The sequence below is a fragment of the Brassica napus genome, chromosome C6 (assembly GCF_020379485.1).
Source record: "Brassica napus cultivar Da-Ae chromosome C6, Da-Ae, whole genome shotgun sequence".
Lineage (NCBI taxonomy): Eukaryota > Viridiplantae > Streptophyta > Magnoliopsida > Brassicales > Brassicaceae > Brassica > Brassica napus.
In genome coordinates this window covers 157301-181969 of record NC_063449.1, presented here as the reverse complement: position 1 = coordinate 181969, position 24669 = coordinate 157301, and the positions used below count along the sequence as shown (strand labels likewise).

The 24669-nt window shown below is 44.2% G+C and overlaps 1 long non-coding RNA gene across 3 annotated transcripts; it reads left to right on the top strand.

The window, feature by feature from the left end:
- The first annotated feature begins 17178 nt into the window (after nucleotides 1–17178).
- On the top strand, nucleotides 17179–24357 carry LOC125589048. Of its 3 annotated transcripts, XR_007325240.1 has the most exons (5): nucleotides 17179–17416; nucleotides 17513–17793; nucleotides 18090–22815; nucleotides 22912–23192; nucleotides 23489–24357. It is a non-coding gene; the product is annotated as an uncharacterized LOC125589048 (long non-coding RNA). The 3 variants fall into 3 exon arrangements; XR_007325239.1 differs by lacking the exons at nucleotides 17179–17416; nucleotides 17513–17793 and having other exon boundaries at nucleotides 17877–22815; XR_007325241.1 differs by lacking the exons at nucleotides 17179–17416; nucleotides 17513–17793; nucleotides 22912–23192 and having other exon boundaries at nucleotides 17877–22815.
- The last annotated feature ends 312 nt before the right edge of the window (nucleotides 24358–24669 follow it).

Sequence of the window (24669 nt, the reverse complement as noted above, 5' to 3'; positions counted from 1 at the left end):
TAATGATGATTACCTCCTGGACATTTTCTATGATGGAGTGGACTGGAAATACCAAGGTGCTCTAAACTCTGCGAGCAATGGAGACTTCATGACTCAAACCACTGATGGAGCGTTTAAGCTGATTGAGAACATGGCTGCTAGCTCAGATAATAAGAAAGAGGAGCGAGATTTCTCCAAGAAAGAGAACAGTTCCGACACCCAAAAAATAGATGAGCTGACTGCCAAGGTTTATCAGTTACTAAAAAACAACCAAGGGCACGTCTTCGGCATGGAGCAAACTACGGCCGGGCAGATTCAGAACTTGAATCAGCAACAACCGCAGAGCAATCAGCAAGTTGTTCCAGTTACCGGGAACAGTCAATCAGATGAGCTGAAGGGTCCGAGTATGATGACGCAAAATTTGTTGCAGGGTCAGCAGGTTCAGGCCAAGGCGTTGAATCAGGTAACCACGGAAATGGACACCAGGATGGGCAGCATGTTCACTGAGCTGATTAACAAGGATGACACTCTTGCGATCCACATAAGAAAGATCGATGTTCAGCTTGCTCAAACAGCTGAGAGTGTCAAGAGGCAACAAGAGACGCTCCCTGGAAAAACTGATAAAAATCCTAGGACTGAGCACTGTAATGCAATAGAGCAGCAGTTTACTGAGACTGTTCTAGGCGCAGAAGAGAACACAGAGCAGTCTACTAGCTCTGCAGTAACTGCTCCCGACGAATCTGCTGAGACTCCACCATCTCGAGTCTATGTTCCCAAGGTTCCCTATCCAATTCCACCTAGACATCTTATGGATCCCATTAGTGAAGAGCAGCTGATAGGTTTTCACAAGATGGTGAGAAGGCTTCCTAAAGAACTTGCATTCGAAGATGCTCTGTAGATTCGTCCATTGCTGAAGTTCTTTAAAAACTATAGAGAGACTCAAGAGGAGATCAAGGTCCTCTATACCAAAGCACTGTCTACACCAGCACTGAAGGTATTGCCTAAGGTTGATGATCCTGGAAAGTTTGTTTTCCCATGTTCCATCGCAGGAACAACCTTCAAGGACGCTCTTTGTGACTCTGGTTCTTGTGTGAATCTCGTCTTAAAGGCTATTGTAGACGATTTGGGTATTGCTGATGTCGAGCGTTCTCAGCTGACCCTGACCTTTGCAAACTCTTCCAGAGCAGTCCCATATGGAACCATCCGCAGCCTTCATGTTCAAGTAGGGGAATGCGTTGTTCTGGCTGAGTTTCAAGTTATTGAGATGAACAAGGATCATGAGATGCCTTTGATATTTGGAAGGACATTCATGGCTACTGTTGGAGCAACCATCGATATGCCAACCAAGAGAGTCTGCTTCTCCAACATCAACAAGAAAGTTTTGTACAAGGTTGTACCCACCAGATCTTCCTCATCACATGCCTCTTGCATCTCAGTGTTTGATGTAGAAAAGCTGAAGGTTGTTCCAAAGAAGGAGCATGGTGATAAGGGTGAGAGCAGGCTGTTCTCTGATGAAGAACCTAGCACTGATCCTACTAAATTCAGAGGGAATTCAAGGGTGAAACAGAAAGTCCAGAAGAAAAGGGTCAACGGTGATCCTATGATGACTTTGATACCTCGCTTGTGTGATGAGAAATCCATTGAGTATGAGGTAAAGTGCAAGGGTACCTCTAAACCTTTCTCTAAAGTCAGAGTAATGCTCACACATGAGCTGAAAGAGAAAGGAGAAGCTGCTGTGAAAGGGTTGCTGAGCAGAGTTCTAAAGTTGAACATGTCTGATTGTGGAGCTTGTTTTGGAACAAGTCCTCATGATCAACCCGACTGATCCCTGTCACCAAGTCAAGCTAGTGACTGAAACCAAGCGCTTGGTGGGAGGCAACCCATTGGTAAGTGTAAATATAACTTGGTTTTGTTTTTGGTTGTTTATTTTTCGTTTTAGTTTATTGAGTCTCAGGTCAAAAAGCAAAAAAATCTGAGATACTTCAAAAATTCTAGGTTGCAGCAACGGAACGACCTGTCCCCTGAAATGAGCGGTTGTTCCAGGTGACCATCTAACGATAGAACACCCAGAATTTTCATGGAGCGCCTGCTCCACTCAGGTAAGTATCTCGACCAAAAAAAATGTTTATTCTTGTTTTCACCTTCTCTCTGATTTATTTTCACACCAGGGACAATGTGAAGTAAGTATGGGGGGGAGGGTTTTCGTCGTTTACTAACTCGTTTCTTTCTTTTGTTTTTCTTTTGAGTCAGTTTTATGATCGAGTCAGTCAAAACTTTGTGGGAATTAGGACTTTATTCAATGTTAATCACTGACCACCTCGTGCTTTAGTTATCTTATTCAGTGACCTTAGCAGTGGCGAAAGACACACATGTGGACCTGGAACACCCTGACATATCTCACTTGATTCTCCACAAGTTCTCCGCCGATCAGATTACACTGGGTAGACTTAACTCCACCTAACTTGAACCTAATCTTGACTGGAATTCTTCTTGTTATAGGCATTAGATTAGGGAAACGAGAACACACTCAGGACTTCTTATCCTTTTTATCCATCTTGCTGATCCTGAGTGGCTAGCTCATCTTTAGCTAGTTCACACACTGCACCTTAGCCTTTATTCCACCTTCATGCATTTGTTTTTTCAGTATCATATGTGCAGATATGTGAAAAAAGGTCGGAGAGGAAAGGATCAACGCAGCCTCTTACTCGATCAGAAAGGAGAACAAGCAGATTAAGGGAGCAACCGCTCCGTAACCAATGAACTGCGCAAGAGCAGGGGTGGAGAACTAGGATGGTCGCAAAATCAGAACCACCAGTGGCACTCAGAACGATCATGTATTACCCCCTTCTTTGTCACATCACCATATCAGTCTTCAAAAAAAAACGAAAAAAAAAACGAGAATAATGTAATGGAGAAGGGGAAGAAAGAAAAGAAACATGGAGCCACTGGGAAGGTCGAGCAAGAAGTTGGTACCAAGTATTGGAGAGTATGTATAGGAAAGTGGAAAGCAGAACAATCAGTCGCCTGTTCCGTCATCAAAACAGTCGCACCAGATATAGCAAAAACGAGTAGAGGCTGTGGACATCAATGGATCTATCTTCTCTTGCCATTTTGTGCGATATCCTTCATCCTCTACAATGAAATGGTAGCCCCTAAACACTCTTAATTCCACCATTAAATAGCTTGTTCCACACCTAGACCGTCTACCCTGAATAGTGCATGTGATGAGAAGCTCATGCTACTCTTAAATGAATATAGGGAGTTCTGTCTCGATAGTGTTGCTATTTCAGGTTTGAGATGTAGAGTATGAAGCCGATTTTTGAACAACAGTCAGTGGGGTTCCGGTAAGGGTGTGTTGTCCTAGTTTTACTGCTTGTATGGTTCAGAGATTCGTGGTTAAAGTATGGTTTCAGAGAATAGGAGAGTTCCCACACTTTCAAACCTTTCTCCCTGTTCTTGATACTTGACATTGTTTGAGGACAAACAAGGATCTAAGTGTGGGAGAATTGATATATGGTGTTTTAGACATCTTGTATATATGCTTTTCAATCCGGGTTCTGGACCTGTTCTTATAGCGCTTGAATAATTGTTTATCTCACAAGTATTAGCAATTGATGAAGTAACCCTAGGCTGGCTTCTTTTAAGTTGAATTTACATTTACATTACTTTATTTGTTTTGCACGTTACCCACAAATCAAATCCCCATCATTGTTTTAGCTAAATCAGGAACTCATAAGAATAAAGTGTAAACTGGTCCTCTGGAATTGAATCTCAAATATTACAACACTACTGTTTGCTTGCAGTAGGAAAGACACAATTTTAGTGTATCAGCAAACCTGAGTATGCCGTCAATACTACCTAAAACCACTGTATAGCCTCAGGCATATTGGGGTCCAAAACAAAAATACCAAAAATGTGAAAGTACCTGTATTAAAACGCTACGTGCTAGAATAATACTTGAGACACGAGGTATAATTGCCATTGAGCAAGTGTAAAAGTACAGGAGCACCACATAATACTCTACTTCTCCAGACGTGGAAAGTAGCAAAGTCTGGCACTTGGATTTTCACCCACACCAGCACCCTCTAAGTCTGATAGTGGCTTCCTGCAGAAAGCAGAATGCAGCATGGGAACTCGATAGTGACCAGCTTCCGAGCAGTAGAATGCGATACCCCAACAGGTACCGGGAGTGCCCTCACCTAGGATGGCAGAGTACAATCCTTTTAAAACCTTAATTCCGGGTTCTGAGAAAGAACTCCGGGCTCAGACAGGCCTCATGGCCAAAAACCTATTTGGTTCCCTAAATAGACTTCAGGGTCCAAAAACCATGTGTCAAACTCAAGACCTCAGGGTCCAGAACCCACAGGTTCCCCAAAACGACCTCCGGGTCCTAAGCTTATCAGAACTCTCCAAGTGACTCCAGGGTCCTAGAGGAGATCCAATTATGCGAGGCCCATAGGGTCACCTAATCATTACAGGGTCTGGAGGGTCCATAGGTCCTCTGACGATTGTGACATCTGGAGCCCATACAGCCCAGGTCCTGTAAGAGACCCTCGAGCAATCAAACGCTTACCTTGACAGCCCTTCGACTACGATTCATGAGTCAAGTCTCAAAACCCCGAGTTCATCCTACAACCTGCATTCTTTCGAATGAGAAGCAATACGAGTATCATCTACGAAGCTAAAACAAGCAAACAAAAAAATGCGAATCCGGAAAGCATAAACCAAAAGGCCACAACAGGGCCATCGTTTGAAAGAAGCAAAATAAAAGAGGCACAAAGGCCTGGTTAGAAGTTTTTAACCCTTATCAAGGGCAACTACAAAATGAAACCCCTTCACGGGGATAAGACCTCTGGAACGAGAAGATCAGTCGGAAGAAGGATCATCAGCAGGCTCCGGCGTGTCAACCCTCTCAGGAACTTGCGGCTCATCATCAAAGCAAGGAACAGGAAGACCAAGGAGCTCAGCCTCAGTAGTCTTCACGGTCTTATATTGATCCAGGGCCGCTGCAGGCTCCCAGCTGTCAGTCTGATGACGAAGCCATTCTCGCATCAACTCCCAACAGACCATGACCTTTGCACCGTTTACGGCCATTGCCTTCTCAGTATCAAAGACCTCTGCGGCGTACCTCAATTCGCATATGTCCTCTTCCTTGTCTTCCAACTGTTTCTGCAGAGAAACATTCTCCGTTGTCACACGCTCCATGGCCTCTTCCTGATGCTGTACTGCGAGCTTCAAGGCCTTAATTTCCTTCTCTTTGGCCAAGACAGCACCTTTCCCCTCACGCAGCTGAGCGGTCAGCGCATCCACCTCAGCCTTGGCAGTAGTCTTATCCTCCATCCTCTCCCCAAGATGGAATAATTGAGATGCCGCCTGCATCAACATAACCCAACCCATAAAGAAAGACGTTGCCAAAGCAAGACAAAGAATACGGTACGTTACCTGGAGTAGATCACCCTGAAAAGAGCGGAGGGCCGCAAGGAGTCCCCATCCAACGACAGATGAGCAAGAACCAAAGGGAACACCTTCGCATTCAAATTGAACAATACTGCGGACAAGTCAAAAGAAACAGGAGAAAGTCTGGGAACAGAGCCTGAAGCCCTAAACCTTTTCTTGGAGGAAGAAGGAGCTGCAGCAGCAGCCATTCGACACCTACAACTACCCACAAACTGGACCTCTTCATCTTCAATAGGAGCAATTCGCTTGACTGCAGCCTTCCTTGCAGACATCGCCTCAAGAGCTTTCTTATACTCCGCCAAGGCCTCGTTACCTCTAGAGCCCGATATCACGCCTGGAAGACAGAACCAACCTGACTTAAATTCATGAAAGAAAAACAGGAAGAGAGAAGACAAAAAGCTTACCTCTAATGCTACACCGATCTAGTTCTTCGTCGCTTACAAGAAATAAGACTTCAAGGCGTTCAAGGGGTAGCTCCAACAACTGCTCGATCGTATCCCTTCCTGAAGGATAATCCAAGCGAGATACTTCTTCATCAGAAGAATTCATCAGCATCAGACGATTAAAGAAAGTCATGACAATTTCTACGACCCACCAGCTGCACACCAAATGGGAGAGAATCCAGGAAAAGGCATAAAAGAGAATTTCGAAGTCCAACGCCCCTCGAAGACGGGGCAACGTTTTCTCTCAGCCGTCGAAAGCTCCCACACAGGAAGCACTTTTCCATGAGGACGTAAATGATACCTAAACACCCCACCATTCAAAGGAGAACTAGAATAGCAATATAGAACCTTAGCGATTCCGACGGCAAAACCCTCAAGATCACCAAGATTCTGTATAGGTATCAAGTTCCTCCAAGAAGGAGGATTCAGCTGTCCAGGGGAGATCCTCACTGCCTTTGAAATCTCGGCCACCAAAGAAGTAATCTGGTCTCTGAAACCTGACTCGAAGAAACCGTCATATATAGGGATCTCACCCGGCTCTAAATCTGAAACCTTATCAATGGGACCAGGGATCCGAATGGTAACATCGTCAGAACGATGAAACTTCCTTCTCCAGTTTGCAACCTCCTCTACTCCTAATACCGATAGAGGACCCACCGGCAAAAGTCTGTCTCCTCCCATAGGTGGCAGAGCTTCTCCAGCAGTAGCATTCCTGAGTTCCTCTATTTCGGCGGTAAGATCCAGAGAAGAGCTTGACGAATCCATGGACTCGCAGACCTCGTTCCAACCCTACGACTTGAATGAACCCTAGTACATATTGAAGAAGAGCCGAGGACGATATCAAATCCGTCTATCATCCTAGAAGGTTCGGAGTAAAGGATGTGGAGAAAAAGAGTGTTACCCGAGAAAATGAAGGATTTAGGCCTGAGCAATAGAGATCGCGCGAGATTTCGGTGAGAAAGAAAAGGAAACCCAAAAGTCCGGGCAGCGAAAACAGGGGAACAAAATCAAAAACCCTAAGATTGACTTACACGTGTCGGAAAGATGAGACTGCGCGGGAAAACGAGTCTCAAAGCATGATAAGGGAACTTATCCCTTGGACTTAGGGACCTGAAAAATTAACAGGACCTTGAACAGCCCGTTACCAGCATCATCTCTCCGTTCTCTCCAGACTGTACGCAGCTTAGTATCAGAATTCTCGCCTCATTATCTCCAGAAGAAAAAATAAGCTACTACTAGACTCCGGTCAAACACGAAGGAACCGACCCTCAACTGGGTTCAGAATGAGTTCCGGCTTGAGTGGAACCCAGGATAGCAGGATCAATGGAACGGGGTCCTGCCTAAGGGAAGCCTGCTGAGAATGAGCAACCCCTGTTGACTGGAGTGCACAGGTTATCCCCCGACTTCGATGAAGAAATCGAGAAATAAGAGGCAAACTGTTGGGGAAAAATACTACGGTATCATTTCCTCCAGCCTCCAGGCAGGAACCAGACCCTCGGGTCCCCGATAAGGGAACGCTTCAGGTCCCTGCTAGAAGGAACCTTGAGTTCGGTCCCTGGAACGAGCTCCCTTCCAAAAAATGGAAAACTTCCGATAAGGAGAATCTTCCATATTTCCGAATATGGAAGAGTTTAACCTAAGGAAACCGACTCCTAGACGACTATATGAGGACTACTAAAACCCTAAAGCGAAGGATCGACTTCCCCAAGGCTTAGAGACTAGAACAAGACGGCAAGAACTAGGGTTCTTATTCAATACTTTGTAACCTCTCTTGTTATTGCTTACTCTATCTAATAAAAGTCTCTTCAAGCCTATCTCTTTACTATCCTTCCTAAATCCTCACAAAATACCTATAATCTTACCCGGTTTACCAACTTGTCCAACGTTCCGTAGTACTCACAAAGAGCCTACACAAAAATCCCCTAACAGCAACCATGTCTCGCGGCTCAGTATCGATCGATGTCCGGGCTGAAGTATTGATCGATGTCCGGGCTGAAGATGCCGGTCGATGGGAGATGAGTGTCATCAGTCGACGGTGGTGAGCAAGTATCAGTCGATGGGACTAGTGCCTTGGTCGACGGTGATTGACGAGAATCGGGCGACGAACAAGCGTTGTTGTCGATCGATGAGGAGCGTGCTTCTTTGTGGATTGAACCCTTCAAACTTGCAGGATCTGGTGAGAACGCTTCTTTGCATGTTGCTTCTGGTACTGCTGGGAATGTACCTGAAAATCCAATAAAAAAATTTATGTCAGAAACTTAACAAAATTAAAAATAATAGCCGATCAAAGCTCTCCGGCAACAGCGCCAAATTTGATGTCACTCAAATTACCGTAAAGAGTGAATTTACTCTCTCAAATAAGAGGTTCAATTGCAGTACTTAGGGATCAAATCCACAAGGAGCTAGGGAATCTAATAAATCTAATGGGAATTGTTAAGTTGGATGGTTTAATGATTAAAATATAAATTTGCAGTTTTGTTGAGCAAGTAATTGCTCGATTGATTGGTTGAGGTTTTGGTGCTAAAAGGAAATAGCTAGACTTAGGGTTTTTATTCAGGAAACTTGGAATTATAATCCTATAGATGCCTAATGAGTTGCATGCATGACAATGTAAAGCTCAACTACAAAGCAATAAGTCAATCAGCTCTCGCGTTTCTGGACTTGTCTATTAACTAGACATAATGAGCCAAACAAATGTGTTCGATCAGTAGCAAGTGTCGATCGATTATCTTATAGGGATATCGATCGATACACCTTTCACTCAGTCGATCGATGATCCAATATGTATATCGATCGATGTGCTTCTGGTTAAGCTTTATGCGCAGGTTGAATGATGCTCACTAAGCTCACTAAGCTCACTAGATCAGCTCTCGCCTTACTCTTAGCAAGAAACTTAGCTCAATTAGAATGGTTTCAGGATAAGAATGAAGCTTTCGCTTTTATCTAACAATCCTAGGGCAAGTTCTAGGTAGCTAATCTAGAATCAGGCATTAATGACAATCCTAATGATTATTATCACAACTCAGCAATCTATATTAGGGGCTAATCCCTCATATCCTATTTAAACCCTAAAATCTAACAATGGAACTACTCAGACTTGGCCAAGCTCATAACATCAATTAGGTAAGAAAACTTTATTAGAATAGTAAATAGATATCAATGGAGTTCCAATCACAAATATAACTTTGGATCTTCTCTCCAATCTATCAAAATTCTAAAAACATTTTATTGATAATTGTAAAACTAGAAACACAAGAAATCACACTTTGCCTCTAACATGGTGGTAAAGCTTATATAATTAGGTTTCGTCAGGGGTAAATTGGTGAAGACTAGGGCTTCAAGTCGGCTGTGACCAAACGGGCTTTCTGCGCACTTCGCTGCTGATCAATGTGAAAATCAATCGATATTTGTTCCTCAATATCGACCGATGGTCGAGCTCGATGGTCATCTCGGGTGCTTGCTCCAAATATTCCCAAAACGCTCCAAAATCATCACTTATCTCCAAATCACTCCTAATCTTATAAATATAATAAATAGACTCTATAATATAATAATTAGTAGTAAAAACACCTATAAACCATGGTTGAAAGTGGGTCAAATCCATGGTCTATCACGGACCCCAGATTAGCCAGGGCATCGGCTTGCGAGTTTTATTCCCGGGGGATTTGAGTTAGCTAGCAACTCTTGAACTTCTTGATCAATAGCTAGGCGACAGCCAGATACTGGATCATGCTGTCATCTTTTGCTTGGTACTCTCCATGTACCTGGTTGACTATCGGCTGGGAGTCGCCGAAGTCATGTATGTTTTATGGTCCCATTTGATGGGTGAGAGTTAGTCCTGCGATTGGAGCCTCATACTCGCTTTTGTTGTTGGTTGCTTTGAAGTTGCATCTCGCGGCCCTTGAGGCCATGTTCCCTGTGGGCGAAGTAAGCACTATTCCCACTCTAGCTCCTCTGACGTTGCTGGATCCATCAACGTGCAGGATCCATTCTCCCTCTTCCTAGGTTTCGCTTCAGAGGCGTACTTCTTGCTCCAAGGTGGGGAGCAAGGCATGGGAGAATTCGGCGACGAAGTCTGCTAGGACCTGCGACTTTATAGCTGTGGCAGGTCGATAGATTACGTCGTACTCCCCTAGTTCCACAGCCCATTTAGCTAGGCGTCGGGAGACTCCGGGTTTGTGGAGAACAACTTTATAGGGAAGGAGGTGCCAACCATGATTGGGTGAGCCTGAAAATAGGGTCGGAAATTGCGAGCGGGGACTATCAGGGCTAACGCCAGCTTCTCTAGATGGCTATAGCGGGTTTCCACATCCAGGAGAGCCTTACTCACGTAATAGATTGGTTGCTGCTTGCTTCCCTCCTCGCGTATTAGGACGGCGCTTACGGCAAGTTCGGAGACTTCTAGATATAGCAGCAGGACCTCACCGAGTAGTGGCTTGGATAGGAGAGGAGGAGTGGTGAGATACGCCTTTAGCTCATGGAGAGCGGATTCACAGTCTTCCGTCCACTGGAAGTCCTTTGGATTTTTGAGGGTTCCGAAGAAGGTATGAGATTTTTCGGAGAGTCTAGAGTTGAATATTCTCAAGGCCGCCATTCTTCCTGTTAGCTTTTGGACCTCATTGACGTTCTTCGAGGAAGGGATTGAATGAATGGCCCTGATTTACTCTGGATTGGCCTCGATGCCCCGGTGGGTTACAATGTACCCAAGGAACTTGCCAGAACTGACCTCGAATGAGCATTTAGCTGGGTTGAGCTTCATGTTATACTTCCGGAGGGTGGAGAAGGCTTATTGCAGATGAGATATCGAACGATGCATGTAAGCGACTGTCAATCGATGCTTGTCAACGTATATCGATCGATGCCTGTCGACGTCTGTCGATCGATGCTTGTCGACGTCTGTCGATCGATGCTGGTAAGTGTTTGTCGATCGATACATGGTGAGAAACGTCGATCGCACGCTGAATTGTGGCTATGTCTTGCCTCATCTCTTCCATGCAAGTAGTTAGCCAACTGATACTATCATTCAATGGATAGTTGAGTCCATCAAGCTTCATCTGGAAGTCTTCTTTGTTCTTCTCTTTTTCTCCACAGATTCCATAGAACATCTCATTGATCTCGTCCTTGGTGTAGATCTCTGGTACTAGCTTGGTTTGTGTGAATGAGCTAGCATGTTCTGGAAGATAGATGTAGTTGGGGTCATCTCTTGAAGCTCTTTCCAGAAGTCTTCTGATATCTTTGTTGTGAACGCGAATGGTGTGTCCATCTACGTCTCTGGCGTATCCATGATCATCTCTGCAGATTCCATACTCATCTTCCTCTACCTAGTAGAATTTCCTAGTACCGAAAAGATCAAAGGCTCTTATACCAAATTCATGACGTCTATCGATCGATGTTGGGATGTCAAGGTCGATCGATGGTCGAGTAGGGTGTCGAGACCTCTGTTTGAAGCGTTTATCTATGCCACCAGCTGTGTCATAGAACTCCTTTGTAACCTTCTGCGGGTGTTCTGGAATGATGTGTTGTTGCATGAAGAGGTTGTCTGCCCCATTAGCTGTCTGAAGGATGTCTACAATATCCTCTCGAGATACGTGTAGTGTACATCCATCTATTGCTTTTACGTAGCCATCTGGGTCCTTGAAAATACCAAATTCGTCTGGAGTTAGATACTGGTATCAGATTTATCTTTTCGCTTATAGTGGTTTTTGGTATTGGACGGCTGTTGATCGATGTTGTATGGTTGATGTCGATCGATGTTGAAGGATTGATGTCCATCGATGGAGGAATAGCTCTGTCGATCGGATGGCTGAAATGTCTTCTTTTCCAAGCAGCTTATGCTCGTTTCTGATCTGTTTCATCGCATCTTTGCATGTTGAGAAGTTCCTCATAAGTGAAACCCTCATGAAGTTCATCAGCTCCTTGATCACGGTATGCTGTCTCTACTGCGTAGCTCTCGTGATGGTGATCACCTGGCCAACTTCCAATTGAGTGATCTCCGTCTCAGGAAGCGTCGACGTTAGTGTCGATCGATGGGTAGTAGGCGATGTCTGTCGATGCTTGAAGGTGGCTTGGTTGATGAGGTTGAGTGTCGATCGATGTTGATCCATTCCTATCGATCGATGGCGACTTCTTTTTCCAAGAGGAGAGATGGAGAAGTCTATCTTCCTCATCAAGAGTCGCTCTTTTCTCTATAGCTCGTTCTTCCTCATAATCTTCATCATACTCCTACGTATGCATGATGTGTGCTGCCATAGTGGGATTGTAGTAATCGTTTTCCCAATCTTCTGGACTACTGTCGACCAATTCTTCTGCTGTGCCGTCGGTCGATTTTTGCTGGGCACTGTCGATCGATTTTGCAGTGTGAGTTTCGATCGACGCCGAGTATTCTCTCTCGTACTCAGCTCCATAGTGGCATGCTGCAATGATTCCTGGATCATTGATTCTTCTGGAGGTCGTCTGTGGCTTCTTGACTGGAATAGGGTTGTAGTGGAAATGAGGATCTATGAGCGTTACGCACAACCGGTAGGTTTGGAAGTTGCACACTTCTCCCACTGTTGACAAGAAGGTTATCCCAAGTAATAGATAAGAGTTCCAATTCAGCTTGATGTCCAAGACATGGAAATCTATTGGAACTAGGGCTTTACCAATTTACACCTCTAGGTCTGTCACAATTCCTCCTAAGTTTCTTTGAAAACAATCCACAAAAGTGAACAATTCTTTGGAAGGCTCCACCTGCAGACCCAGATGGTCTGCCATAATCCTAGGTAGAATGCTGACTGATGCTCCAGTGTCGCACAAGGTATGTGGGAATTCAATACCCTTCACCGTGCATGGTATTGCAAATTGCCCAGGATCACTCTTCTCCTTTAATGTAACCCTCATCCTCATATGTTCTCTAGCTTCACAGAACATTCTCCTAATATCTTCTTCTGTCTCACTGGTTTCTCTGAAGAATATCCACAATCTGTGGGTAAAATAAGCCTCATCGAATGGCTTATCTAGAGGAATCCTGAAAACTCTTTTTCAGAAACTTTCCTTTTCCTTTTCATTTGCCCCCCTCTTTAGATGTTTCTCCACTTTTTCCTTTCTTTTCCTTAGGGTTATTCTCGTAGGAACCCTATCAACTTCCATATGATCTACTCCATCATCTGAAGGTGTCCTGACGGCCTCTGGTGGGTTTTCTGAAGGTTTTGGTTTAGGCATGAGTTCATTAAGACGTGCAAAATCTATCTTCGGCTTCTGCACTTGATACGTAATAGGTGCTCGTCGATCAATGGGCGCTGGCTGTTGTTGATCGATGGGGGTCTCCTGATGTCGATATATGATGGGGTAAGAATGTCGATCCATTTTTATGTAGACAGGGCTGGTCGGATGTTGGTATTTTGCGGCGAACTCCTCGTGAGTCATGATCCTTACGGCATTGCAAGGTGCGGTTGACTCTGTAGGTGTTGTCGATCGATGTCCAGGAGAGGATATCGATCGATTTTGGGTGATTTCTGTTGACCGATTTTCGTGACTTGGCGTCATTCGACACCAATGCAATCTGCCAAAACTCATCAGACTCTTTAGTTCGAAATCTCCTTCTTGCAACTTCTCTTCTTTCACCACTTGCCAGAAATCATCCCCAATGATGGAATTCATGTGGTGCTTCATCACGTCATCTTCTACCCCTCTTGTCAAGGCTCTCTGCCTCTTAACAACTTCTCCTATCTGAACAACCTGCATCTCCTGCTTCTTCACATGAGTGCTCAAAGTCTCAAACTTTGTGTTCAGGTTGGTGTAGACAGAATCAATCTTCCCATTGAAGTCCACTGTCATGCGCTGATGTCCCTTGAGAACTCTATCAAGCATCTCCTCAATCTTGTTCTCTTGAGTTGGTTGTGGTGGCTTCTGGTAGTAGGAGCTTCCATAACCCATGTTGTTGCTGTAGGGTTTCGGGTGCTGCGAGTTCTGGTTGAAATTGCAAGTATTTCCATAGGAGTTTCTGTTTCCACCTTGGTTTCCAGAACCTTGGAATCCAGTTCCACTGATGAAGTTCACATCTACTTCCTCTGCTCTACCCTCTGTTTCTACAGCCTCTGCATCTTCAACCAAGCAAACCTGCATCCCGATAAGTTTGTGAACACTGTCCAGCTTTGCCTTCCCCTCATCCATCTGATCATTCCCAAGGATAGTGGCAGATCTCTTCCTCTCAAAATTATTTTTCCTTGTGTTGCTGCTAGATGTTTGGTTTTCAATGACTTTCACTGCCTCCTCTGGATTCCTGGTGTTGAAGTTCCCATTCCTGGAAGCATCAAGAGCCATATGGTATTGCACCGCGATGGCTCTGTAGAAAGTACTGAGCAGTTGTACCTCATTGAATCGATGGTGTGGACAGTCTCTCTTGTAATACTTGAATCTGATCCAGGAGCTTCTGAATGATTATGCAGGCTCCTGAGTGAATGGAGTAAACTATCTCCTCAAGTCTTCAGCACGTGCTTCATCAAAGAAGTTGCATAAGAATGCATTCTTGATATCGCTCCAGGATGTTTGGGATCTTGGTGATAGCTGCTTAAGCCAATGCGAAGCATCTCCAGCAAGTGAGTACTTGAAGAGCTTGCATAGGAGGTAGTCTTCAGAGACTCCCTCGAATTTAATATCAGATATGAGATCCTTGAACCTCTCCAGATGGTCCATAGGATGCTTGTGAGATAACCCATAGTCGGGTGTATGTCCCACGAGTGTGTAGTACTGCGACTTCAACACGAAATCCCTCTAAATAGTTGGAGGTCAAATGGCTGATCTGTTGGTGTAGAACTGATCTGGACGGTTATAGTCAGCCAATGTTCTGGGTCGAGCGGCCTCATCTACAGGTAAAGAGATCCTGTAGCATCAGTATCGGGCTCAGGGATTGCTGTCCCCTGAGCGTCTATCCTCTGACCTGTTGCATTACGCAGATGACCTTGCTGTTCATACAGGTCTCCTCTCTCATCACGTACAAGAATCAAAGTCGCAACCATGTCTCGCGACTCAGTATCGATCGATGTCCGGATTGAAGTATCGATCGATGTTGGATGGAGGATGTCGGTCGACGGGAGATGGGTGTCTTCGGCCGACGGTGGTGAGCGAGTATCGGTCGATGATCCAAAGCTCACTCGAATTTTAGTGAAATATGAATCTTGGATTATTATATTCATTTGAGAAAATTGTTTGAATATAATATGAGTTTTCTTAATTGTTGAGATTTCTCTAATTCCTGAACATCATATTAATATTCGCTATTCTTCTATTCCAGAAATGTTAACTCCTCACAACTCATTTTCATTCCAATATGCCCTTAAGAAGGACAAATTAAATGGATCAAATTTCCTCCAATGGTATCGAAACCCGAGATTTGTTCTCAAACAAGAGTTTAAACCCTACTTGGAAGATCTGAAAAAGAAAAAGACTTTTGAAACATCGTTTAGAGGTATTTATGTTATAGAAGTAAACATTACTACTTCTGGTTCTACTTCATAGGTATTGGATACCGGCTGTGGTGCTCAAATTTTTACGGATATGAATGGCCTAAGCAACAGTAGAATTTTGGAGAAAGGTCAAGTGGACCTACGAGTGGGAAATGGAACAAGAGTTGCTGCATTAGCCGTGGGAACATTTCACTTGTCTTTACCTTCAGGCTTGGTTTTAAAACTTAAGAACTGCTACTATATACCTGCTATAAATAGGAATATTATTTCCATTCCTTGTTTGGATTTGGAAGGATTTCAGTTTTCAATAAAAACAAGTGTTGTTCCTTTGATCGTAATAATATCTTTTATGGTAGCGGTCCATTAGAGAATGGACTTTATATTCTAGACCAAAGCGTGCATGTCTATAATACCAGTACCAAAAGATTCAAGTCTAACGACACGAATCAAACTTTTTTTTGGCATTATCGTTTGGGCCACATTCAAAAGCTTCATAGTGATGGACTTTTGAGCTCATTTGATTATGAATCATATGAAAAATGTGAATCTTGTTTATTTGGTAAAATGGCTAAGGCTCCTTTTACTGGAAACGGTGAAAGAGCCAAAGACTTGTTGGAACTTATACATACTGATGTATGTGAACCAATGAGTATACATGCTAGAGAAAACTATCAGTAATTCATTAAATTTACTGATGACTTCAGTAGATATGGTTATGTTTATCTAATGAAACATAAGTCTGATTCTTTTGAAAAGTTCAAAGAATTTCAAAATGAAGTACAAAATCAGTTTGACAAGAAAATAAAAGCTCTTTGATCTGATCGAGGAGGAGAATATTTGAGTCAAGCGTTTAATGATCATCTGAGAGAATGTGGAATTGTTTCACAACTCACTCCTCCAGAAACACCACAATGGAATGGTGTGTCCGAAAGGAGAAATAGAACTTTATTAGATATGGTTCGATCTATGATGAGTCATGCTGATCTTCCACCATCCTTTTGGAGATACGCTCTAGAAACGTATACGTTTACGCTGAATAGATGTCCATCAAAATCAGTTGAAAAGACTTCATATGAGATGTGGACCGGAAAGGTTCCAAATTTGTCTTTTCTGAAAATTTGGGGTTCTGATGCTTATGTCAAACGTATGTTTACAGATAAGCTTGGACCAAAATCTGATAAATGCTTCTTCGTTGGTTATCCCAAAGAAACCAAAAGTTATTACTTTTACAACTCCACTGAGAACAAAGTGTTGCTCGTAGTGGCGTTTTTCTTGAGAGAGAGTTTCTTTCTAAGAAGAACATTGGGAGTAAAGTACAACTCGAAGAAGTTTGAGAAGCACATGAAAATATTTCATCCTCTCAGAAAGATGATCAATTAGATTACGAAGAGTCGTAGAATCTACACCTGTGGAACCTGAGGTACGTAGGTCCGAAAGGACACGTCACGAACCTGTTAGATATGGGGTTTGGGTGACAGATCATCATGATCTATTGATAATAGAGAGTGATGAACCTACGTCCTTTGAGGAAGCTAAGATGGGCCCAGACTCCGATAAATGGCGAGAAGCCGCAGAATCCGAAATGGACTCCATGTCAGTAAACAAAGCTTGATTGGTGGCTAGAGGTTACAAACAAATTCATGGTATTGACTATGATGAAACCTATTCACCAGTTCCAATGCTTAAGTCCATTCGGATTCTCCTAGCAATTGCTGCTCATTATGACTATGAGATTTGGCAAATGGATGTGAAACAAGCTTTCCTTAATGAAAATCTCGAAGAGGATGTGTACTTGACACAACCTGAAGGTTTCACAGTCCCTAGAAGTGATGGGAAAGTATGCAAGCTTCAACGTTCCATTTTGTAATGACCCACCTCCACTATCCCCACTATCTCCACCATCTCCACCATCCCCACCACTCCCACCATCTCCACCATCCCCAACTTCTTTAAAGAGAAAGAGAGAGAGAGAGGGAGAGAGAGAGAGAGAGAGAAAGAGAGAGAGAAAGAGAGAGAAAGCTCACCTGAGCTCGTCGCCGGAGCAACCGTGTGCCGTGATCACGTTCAGCTTGCCACCACCGATAAACGCCCTAGGTAACCGCCGAAAACCGCATTTCTTAAGCTCATTTTCGTTTCCGTTTAGTAAATCACCCATAACTTCCTAACCATTGATCATCTCGTACATCCAAGGCCATCATCGTGTTCCTCTCGTCGAGACGAAGCCGTAGACACCAACCACGCCTCAAACGGAGCCCGGACGAAGCCGCACGCGCCTCCCGAAGATTCGCCTCGGCGCGCGCGTGAAACACACGCGCCACCGCCGTCCGCCGGAGCCACCGCGAGTTCCGGCCACGCGCCGCCGTCTCCGACCAACGTTCGCCGGAGCCGCCGTGACCGACCACCGTCCGTTCGCCGCCGGGAAGCTGCCGCCGCGTCGCCGCCTCGCCGCCGTCGCCGCCGTTGACTTTCCGGTAAGCCGCCGCGTCGCCGCCGGTGACCGACACCGGTGACTCACCGGCGACTCGGTCAACTCGGCCGAGTCAACTCAGTGAGTCAACTCGGTTGACTCGGTTAACCGGTTGGTTAGCCGGTTTAAATTGATTTTGGTTCGGTTAGGGTAAACCGGTCGGTTTAGTCAAATCGATTTCCGGGTTGACTTTGACCGGGTTGACTTTGACCAGCGGGTTGACTTTTTCGAAAACCTTGACCAGTTCCGTTTTCGACCGTTCGAAAGGCGTTCTGACTCAGAATTTCGATCTGATTTCAGATATGGAGTCTATTTGAGCAGCTGGAGTTCATAGACAACACTTTTCTATTGCTAAGTTGAGGGTCTATTCCCGAACTCCTCTTATTCGGCTTAGGACCTCGAATAAGTATAATTTATTTCTAATGTGTTCCGTCTGTGTGAAATCGAGTCTATCATTGCTTGTTTAGTTTTAGGTTCTTTGCATAAACCGGAACTAGGGGGTTAGAGGATTCAACATTGATTGTTTCACTTAATGTAAATTCTTAGCTAGGATTGTTTTTGTTTGGAGACGGATACAGAGTCGGACTGCTGTATGCCGGATTGTATGGAGGTCACAGCCAACTTTAGTCGACCGGTTGAGCTGTAGACTGGAAGTGTCGATAAATCGTCTACGGGCGTGTGTTACCGAGCACTTTTTCGGTGTGTGTATGAACCGAGCACCTTTTTGGTAGTGTTTTGGCCTGTTAGTGGGCGGCGAGTGTGCACCTCGCTAGGACCATTGTTTGTTGCTTGAGTACTTTAGGTACTGTGTTTGACATGCATTAGAATTAAATTATATTTATTCGGAGTGCTATGTCCGGGTCCATGGACTTCGGGGTAGCATCCCATACCTCACTGAGCGATTCCCCTGTCGCTCACCCCTCACTCTTCCCCTTTTCAGGTGAGACAAACAAGTATGTGATATTTGGACGGACTTGGTGCTATTGGACTTTTCTTTCGGATTTTATTTGGGCATGGGTGAGAGTTGTCGGGTTTATGGGCTTTTATATTACAGGATATTGTTGGTGGCCCGTCGTCCTTAGTGTCAGGGAGACGGGTATCACATTGTTGTATGATGACGCGTCGGGGGTGACACGCTGTCCTCCATATAGGAGGTGACGGGTGTCACAATTTGGTATCAGAGCGGGTTCCATCCCGGTTCCGTCCGGGATGGCGGTCAGGGGATTTGGTTTTCATCGGTTTTCAACTTTAAAAAAAAAAAACAATATATTTATTTATACATTTCGAAATTCTTTTAGCACCATTCTGTCCAGTAATTACTAACTCAAATGTCTCTTTCTATGACGATGAGTAAAATCATCGTCATTCGTCCTTCGACTATCAAGGTTCTCGACAGATGTTCAGCAGTTGCGTGAAGTCCAAGTTCGTCAGTTTTCTCGGGAGTTATCAGTTTCTTCGGTCATGATTTCGAGGCTATCCAGGAGTGGATATGTGACGTTTCTGCCACCAGCCCACTTCAAGCAATCGTTCCACGAGTTTTGTTACTGGAGATTATGTGGTGTGTGGTATGAGCCATTGGTTGGCATGTGTTGTTGTGTGTACGAGTATATTGACTATTTTGGAGATATAATTGTTTTGTGAACTCGTGGAGATCGCTTTTGAATTGGGGTGCAGCAGCTTGCGTTGTGTAGGTGTTGGAGTTACACTTTGGTATGTTTACCAATTTTGGCAGTGTTGATCGTTTCAGAGATGTGTCAGTTTAGACAACTGACATAGGACATTGGGAGCTATTTATATCCATCGCAGTGTACCAGTTATGCTTGGAGGGCCGATTTGTTCGGATATTCATCAGAGATGGAGCTACGTTTTTACGATGTTATCCTTGGGACGGATTGATTGTCACGGCATCAAGTAGTGTTGGATTGCCTGAGGGCAAGAGTTCCGATTGCGGGAGCAGATGGAAGTTGTTTGTGCATGCATGCTACATACTGAGGAGTTATGGGATACAAGGACATAGAGATTTTTGACTTTATGGGATACAAGGACATAGAGATTTTTGACTACCATCTCGATGGTTAAGGCTGATGGACAACATGAGCTGCAGGATCTTCCGGTTATTGCAGAGTATGAGGATATATTTGTGACCTTTGGAACGGTCACCACATGACACATGAGAAACTCTTGCGATTTGTTTGGAGCAAACAACACCAGTTTCACAAGTTTTATACCGATTAGCACCAACAGAGATGACAAAGCTGAAAGAGCATGTTGAAGATTCATCAGACAAGGGTTTTATCAGACCGGATACTTTACCGTGGGGAACATCATCATTGTTGTTGTAAAGAAGAAAGGTGGGAGTTTCAATTTTGTATCGACTACAAAGGTCTGAACAAAGTGACCATTAAAGATAAGTATCGCTTCCGCGCGTTGATGAATTATTGGATTATTTACAGGAAGTTTATAGTTCTTGAAGGTTGACATGGCATCAGAACACCATCAGATTACTATATTTGAAGAGTATCTACTGAATGTGAATTTTTGTATACATTATGGATATTATGGGACGCAGTGATACCATTTGGGTCGACAAAGGCACTGTTGCATTCATGAAGATATGAATGACGTTTTCATGAACATTTGGATAGGTGTGCGATTGTATTCCTCGATGACATCCTGATTTATTTTGGAGAAGAAAGGAGATTTGTGAGCATTTCGCGGATTGCGTTGGATAAGCCTGGAGATCATCAGTTGTTCGCTAAGTTGAGGAAGTGTAGCTTCTGGCAGAGGAATGTTGTATTTTTTGGCTGACATGGTTTTGGAAGCAGAATTTTGATGGATCCAAAGAAGATTAATACCGTTTCGGGAAGGTCGAAACCTAAGAGCGCTACAAAGATCTGCCGTTCTTTTTGGGTTAATAGTATACTACTGGAAGTTCATCAAGGGTTTCACCGGTATAGTAATGTTAAAGACGCGGTCTACATGTAAAGACGTAAAGTGTGGCTGGATAGATTTTGTTCGAGGAGTTTCACTGAATTGAAGCACAACTAATGAAGACACCAGTTTTGGGTTCTACTGAGGCTGAGGCTTACTGTGATGTGTCAGATACTGGATTGGATTTAAATTAAGGTATGAGGATTAAGTCATTCATATGCATCATGCCAGAGAGGCTGTAGTGGTATTTGCGTTATAGTTTTGGAGATCGTAATTGTACGGGAAGGAAGTTCAGATTCTCTGGGATTATTAGAATGTGAAATTTATCTTCATTTATTAAAAACTTGTACTTGGACAGTGCAGTTGGATTGAGTTTGTAGCAGGCAGTTTTGCTATGGAGGATACACAAGCACAAGTTAGCATTATGGATTGGTTGAACAGATCGAGATTGGGAGTATTGGATATCATACAGCTTTGAGCAGGATATACTTGTACTGAAACCGAGTTTGTGTGTTGGACGATAAGTTGTTAAGAAAAGGAATCTTACAACAAACATATCACTCGTGTTTCTCTACCCATCGGGAAGACCAAAGGGTACAAAGATATGAAGAGTTAACTATAATTGGTGTAGTATGAAGATGTTTGTAACTACATTACGTCGCGGTGCCAGACATGTTATATGGCAATAACAGAGGATCAGTCATCTATCATGTTATTTTTGAGCTTGCTTTTGCTGGAGTAGAAATGAGGCATGGTGATTATGGACATTGTTATTGGATTTTAAATCACCATATGTGGAAAGGATGCCACATGGGTAGTCATGGATAGACTTACCAAGTCAGCCCATTTCCTAAGTAATTAAGAAGATAATCAGGGCTAATCAATTGGAGCAGACCTACATTATTGAGTTCAGGAAGTTTCATGGATGTCAACATTGTATCGGATTGGGAATCGAAGTTCACATCTACATTTCAGAAAGCCTTTCGGAAGGCACTTGGTACAAAGATCATATGAGTACATCTTATCACCCGTTGACATATTGTCAGTTAGAGAGGACTATTGAGAACTTAAATGATATGTTCAGAGATTGCGTGGGATGGAATTTCGGAAAGCATCTACCTTTACCAGAGTTTGCCTACATCGACAATTATCTTTCGAGTAAAAAAAAAAAAAAAAAAAAAAAAAAAAAAAAATTAATATACAAGGGTTATTTATGGTAGACCTTATAGTATACCACTTTGTTGGACCAAAGTGGGGGAGCGACATGAGTTAAAAGTATTAATGGTTCAAAAGACGGCTGAGCAAATGGAAATGCTCAATGATGGGCTTTCGGAATCCCATGACGTCAGAGAATTTATGCAGCTAAGCACTGTAAGGATTTAGAGCTACATATGAGCACCTAATATACCTGAAAATAAGGACATTTCAGGAGGGACCTAAGACTCAGAAGATAAAAGAGCTTAAACCGAGACACATGGAATTGTATCCTTCGCTGGAGTGGATTGGATTAATTGCTTGCAGTTACTTTATCAGCAGTATATCAGCCTTCTAGTACTTGGTTCATATGACAGCATTGCAAAAGTTAAGAAGGCGCTATAACTATTTTGCAGTAGACATCAAGTGAGTTCATAAAGATTTTATGAACCTTATCATCTATTGGAGATTTTGGATCATCATGAGAAGACAGTTCGGGGAATATCGACTGTGTTTGTCCGAGTTCATTGGGAGGGAGATAAGACCCAGGAGGAGACCTGAAAGGTCGAGCGAAGATTAGTATTCGAGGTTTTGCTATGATGACATTGGGCATGTCAGCTTATGACTTGAATTCGGGGTCGAATTCCTTGTTAGTGGGGGAGAATTGTAATGACCCACCTCCACTATCCCCACTATCTCCACCATCTCCACCATCCCCACCACTCCCACCATCTCCACCATCCCCAACTTCTTTAAAGAGAAAGAGAGAGAGAGAGGGAGGGAGAGAGAGAGAGAGAGAGAAAGAGAGAGAGAAAGAGAGAGAAAGCTCACCTGAGCTCGTCGCCGGAGCAACCGTGTGCCGTGATCACGTTCAGCTTGCCACCACCGATAAACGCCCTAGGTAACCGCCGAAAACCGCATTTCTTAAGCTCATTTTCGTTTCCGTTTAGTAAATCACCCATAACTTCCTAACCATTGATCATCTCGTACATCCAAGGCCATCATCGTGTTCCTCTCGTCGAGACGAAGCCGTAGACACCAACCACGCCTCAAACGGAGCCCGGACGAAGCCGCACGCGCCTCCCGAAGATTCGCCTCGGCGCGCGCGTGAAACACACGCGCCACCGCCGTCCGCCGGAGCCACCGCGAGTTCCGGCCACGCGCCGCCGTCTCCGACCAACGTTCGCCGGAGCCGCCGTGACCGACCACCGTCCGTTCGCCGCCGGGAAGCTGCCGCCGCGTCGCCGCCTCGCCGCCGTCGCCGCCGTTGACTTTCCGGTAAGCCGCCGCGTCGCCGCCGGTGACCGACACCGGTGACTCACCGGCGACTCGGTCAACTCGGCCGAGTCAACTCAGTGAGTCAACTCGGTTGACTCGGTTAACCGGTTGGTTAGCCGGTTTAAATTGATTTTGGTTCGGTTAGGGTAAACCGGTCGGTTTAGTCAAATCGATTTCCGGGTTGACTTTGACCGGGTTGACTTTGACCAGCGGGTTGACTTTTTCGAAAACCTTGACCAGTTCCGTTTTCGACCGTTCGAAAGGCGTTCTGACTCAGAATTTCGATCTGATTTCAGATATGGAGTCTATTTGAGCAGCTGGAGTTCATAGACAACACTTTTCTATTGCTAAGTTGAGGGTCTATTCCCGAACTCCTCTTATTCGGCTTAGGACCTCGAATAAGTATAATTTATTTCTAATGTGTTCCGTCTGTGTGAAATCGAGTCTATCATTGCTTGTTTAGTTTTAGGTTCTTTGCATAAACCGGAACTAGGGGGTTAGAGGATTCAACATTGATTGTTTCACTTAATGTAAATTCTTAGCTAGGATTGTTTTTGTTTGGAGACGGATACAGAGTCGGACTGCTGTATGCCGGATTGTATGGAGGTCACAGCCAACTTTAGTCGACCGGTTGAGCTGTAGACTGGAAGTGTCGATAAATCGTCTACGGGCGTGTGTTACCGAGCACTTTTTCGGTGTGTGTATGAACCGAGCACCTTTTTGGTAGTGTTTTGGCCTGTTAGTGGGCGGCGAGTGTGCACCTCGCTAGGACCATTGTTTGTTGCTTGAGTACTTTAGGTACTGTGTTTGACATGCATTAGAATTAAATTATATTTATTCGGAGTGCTATGTCCGGGTCCATGGACTTCGGGGTAGCATCCCATACCTCACTGAGCGATTCCCCTGTCGCTCACCCCTCACTCTTCCCCTTTTCAGGTGAGACAAACAAGTATGTGATATTTGGACGGACTTGGTGCTATTGGACTTTTCTTTCGGATTTTATTTGGGCATGGGTGAGAGTTGTCGGGTTTATGGGCTTTTATATTACAGGATATTGTTGGTGGCCCGTCGTCCTTAGTGTCAGGGAGACGGGTATCACATTGTTGTATGATGACGCGTCGGGGGTGACACGCTGTCCTCCATATAGGAGGTGACGGGTGTCACACATTTATGGTTTGAAGCAAGCACCTCGGAGCTGGAATCTTCGTTTTAATGAGGTTATCAAAGAGTTTGATTTCATTAGAAATGAAGAAGAACCTTGCGTTTACAAGAAGACTAGTGGGAGCGGAATTGTTTTCTTAGTGTTGAATGTAGATGACATATGTAGGAACCGAAATTCGCAATGTCGATTTCCGTTTAAATAAGGAAACTAGGAAAACCCTAATTTCCCAGAGGTCCCGGATATCTGCTAAAACCACACGCCAAGCAATCAGAACACAAAACGAGAACAGTAATAAAATAAGAAATCAAAAAAAGA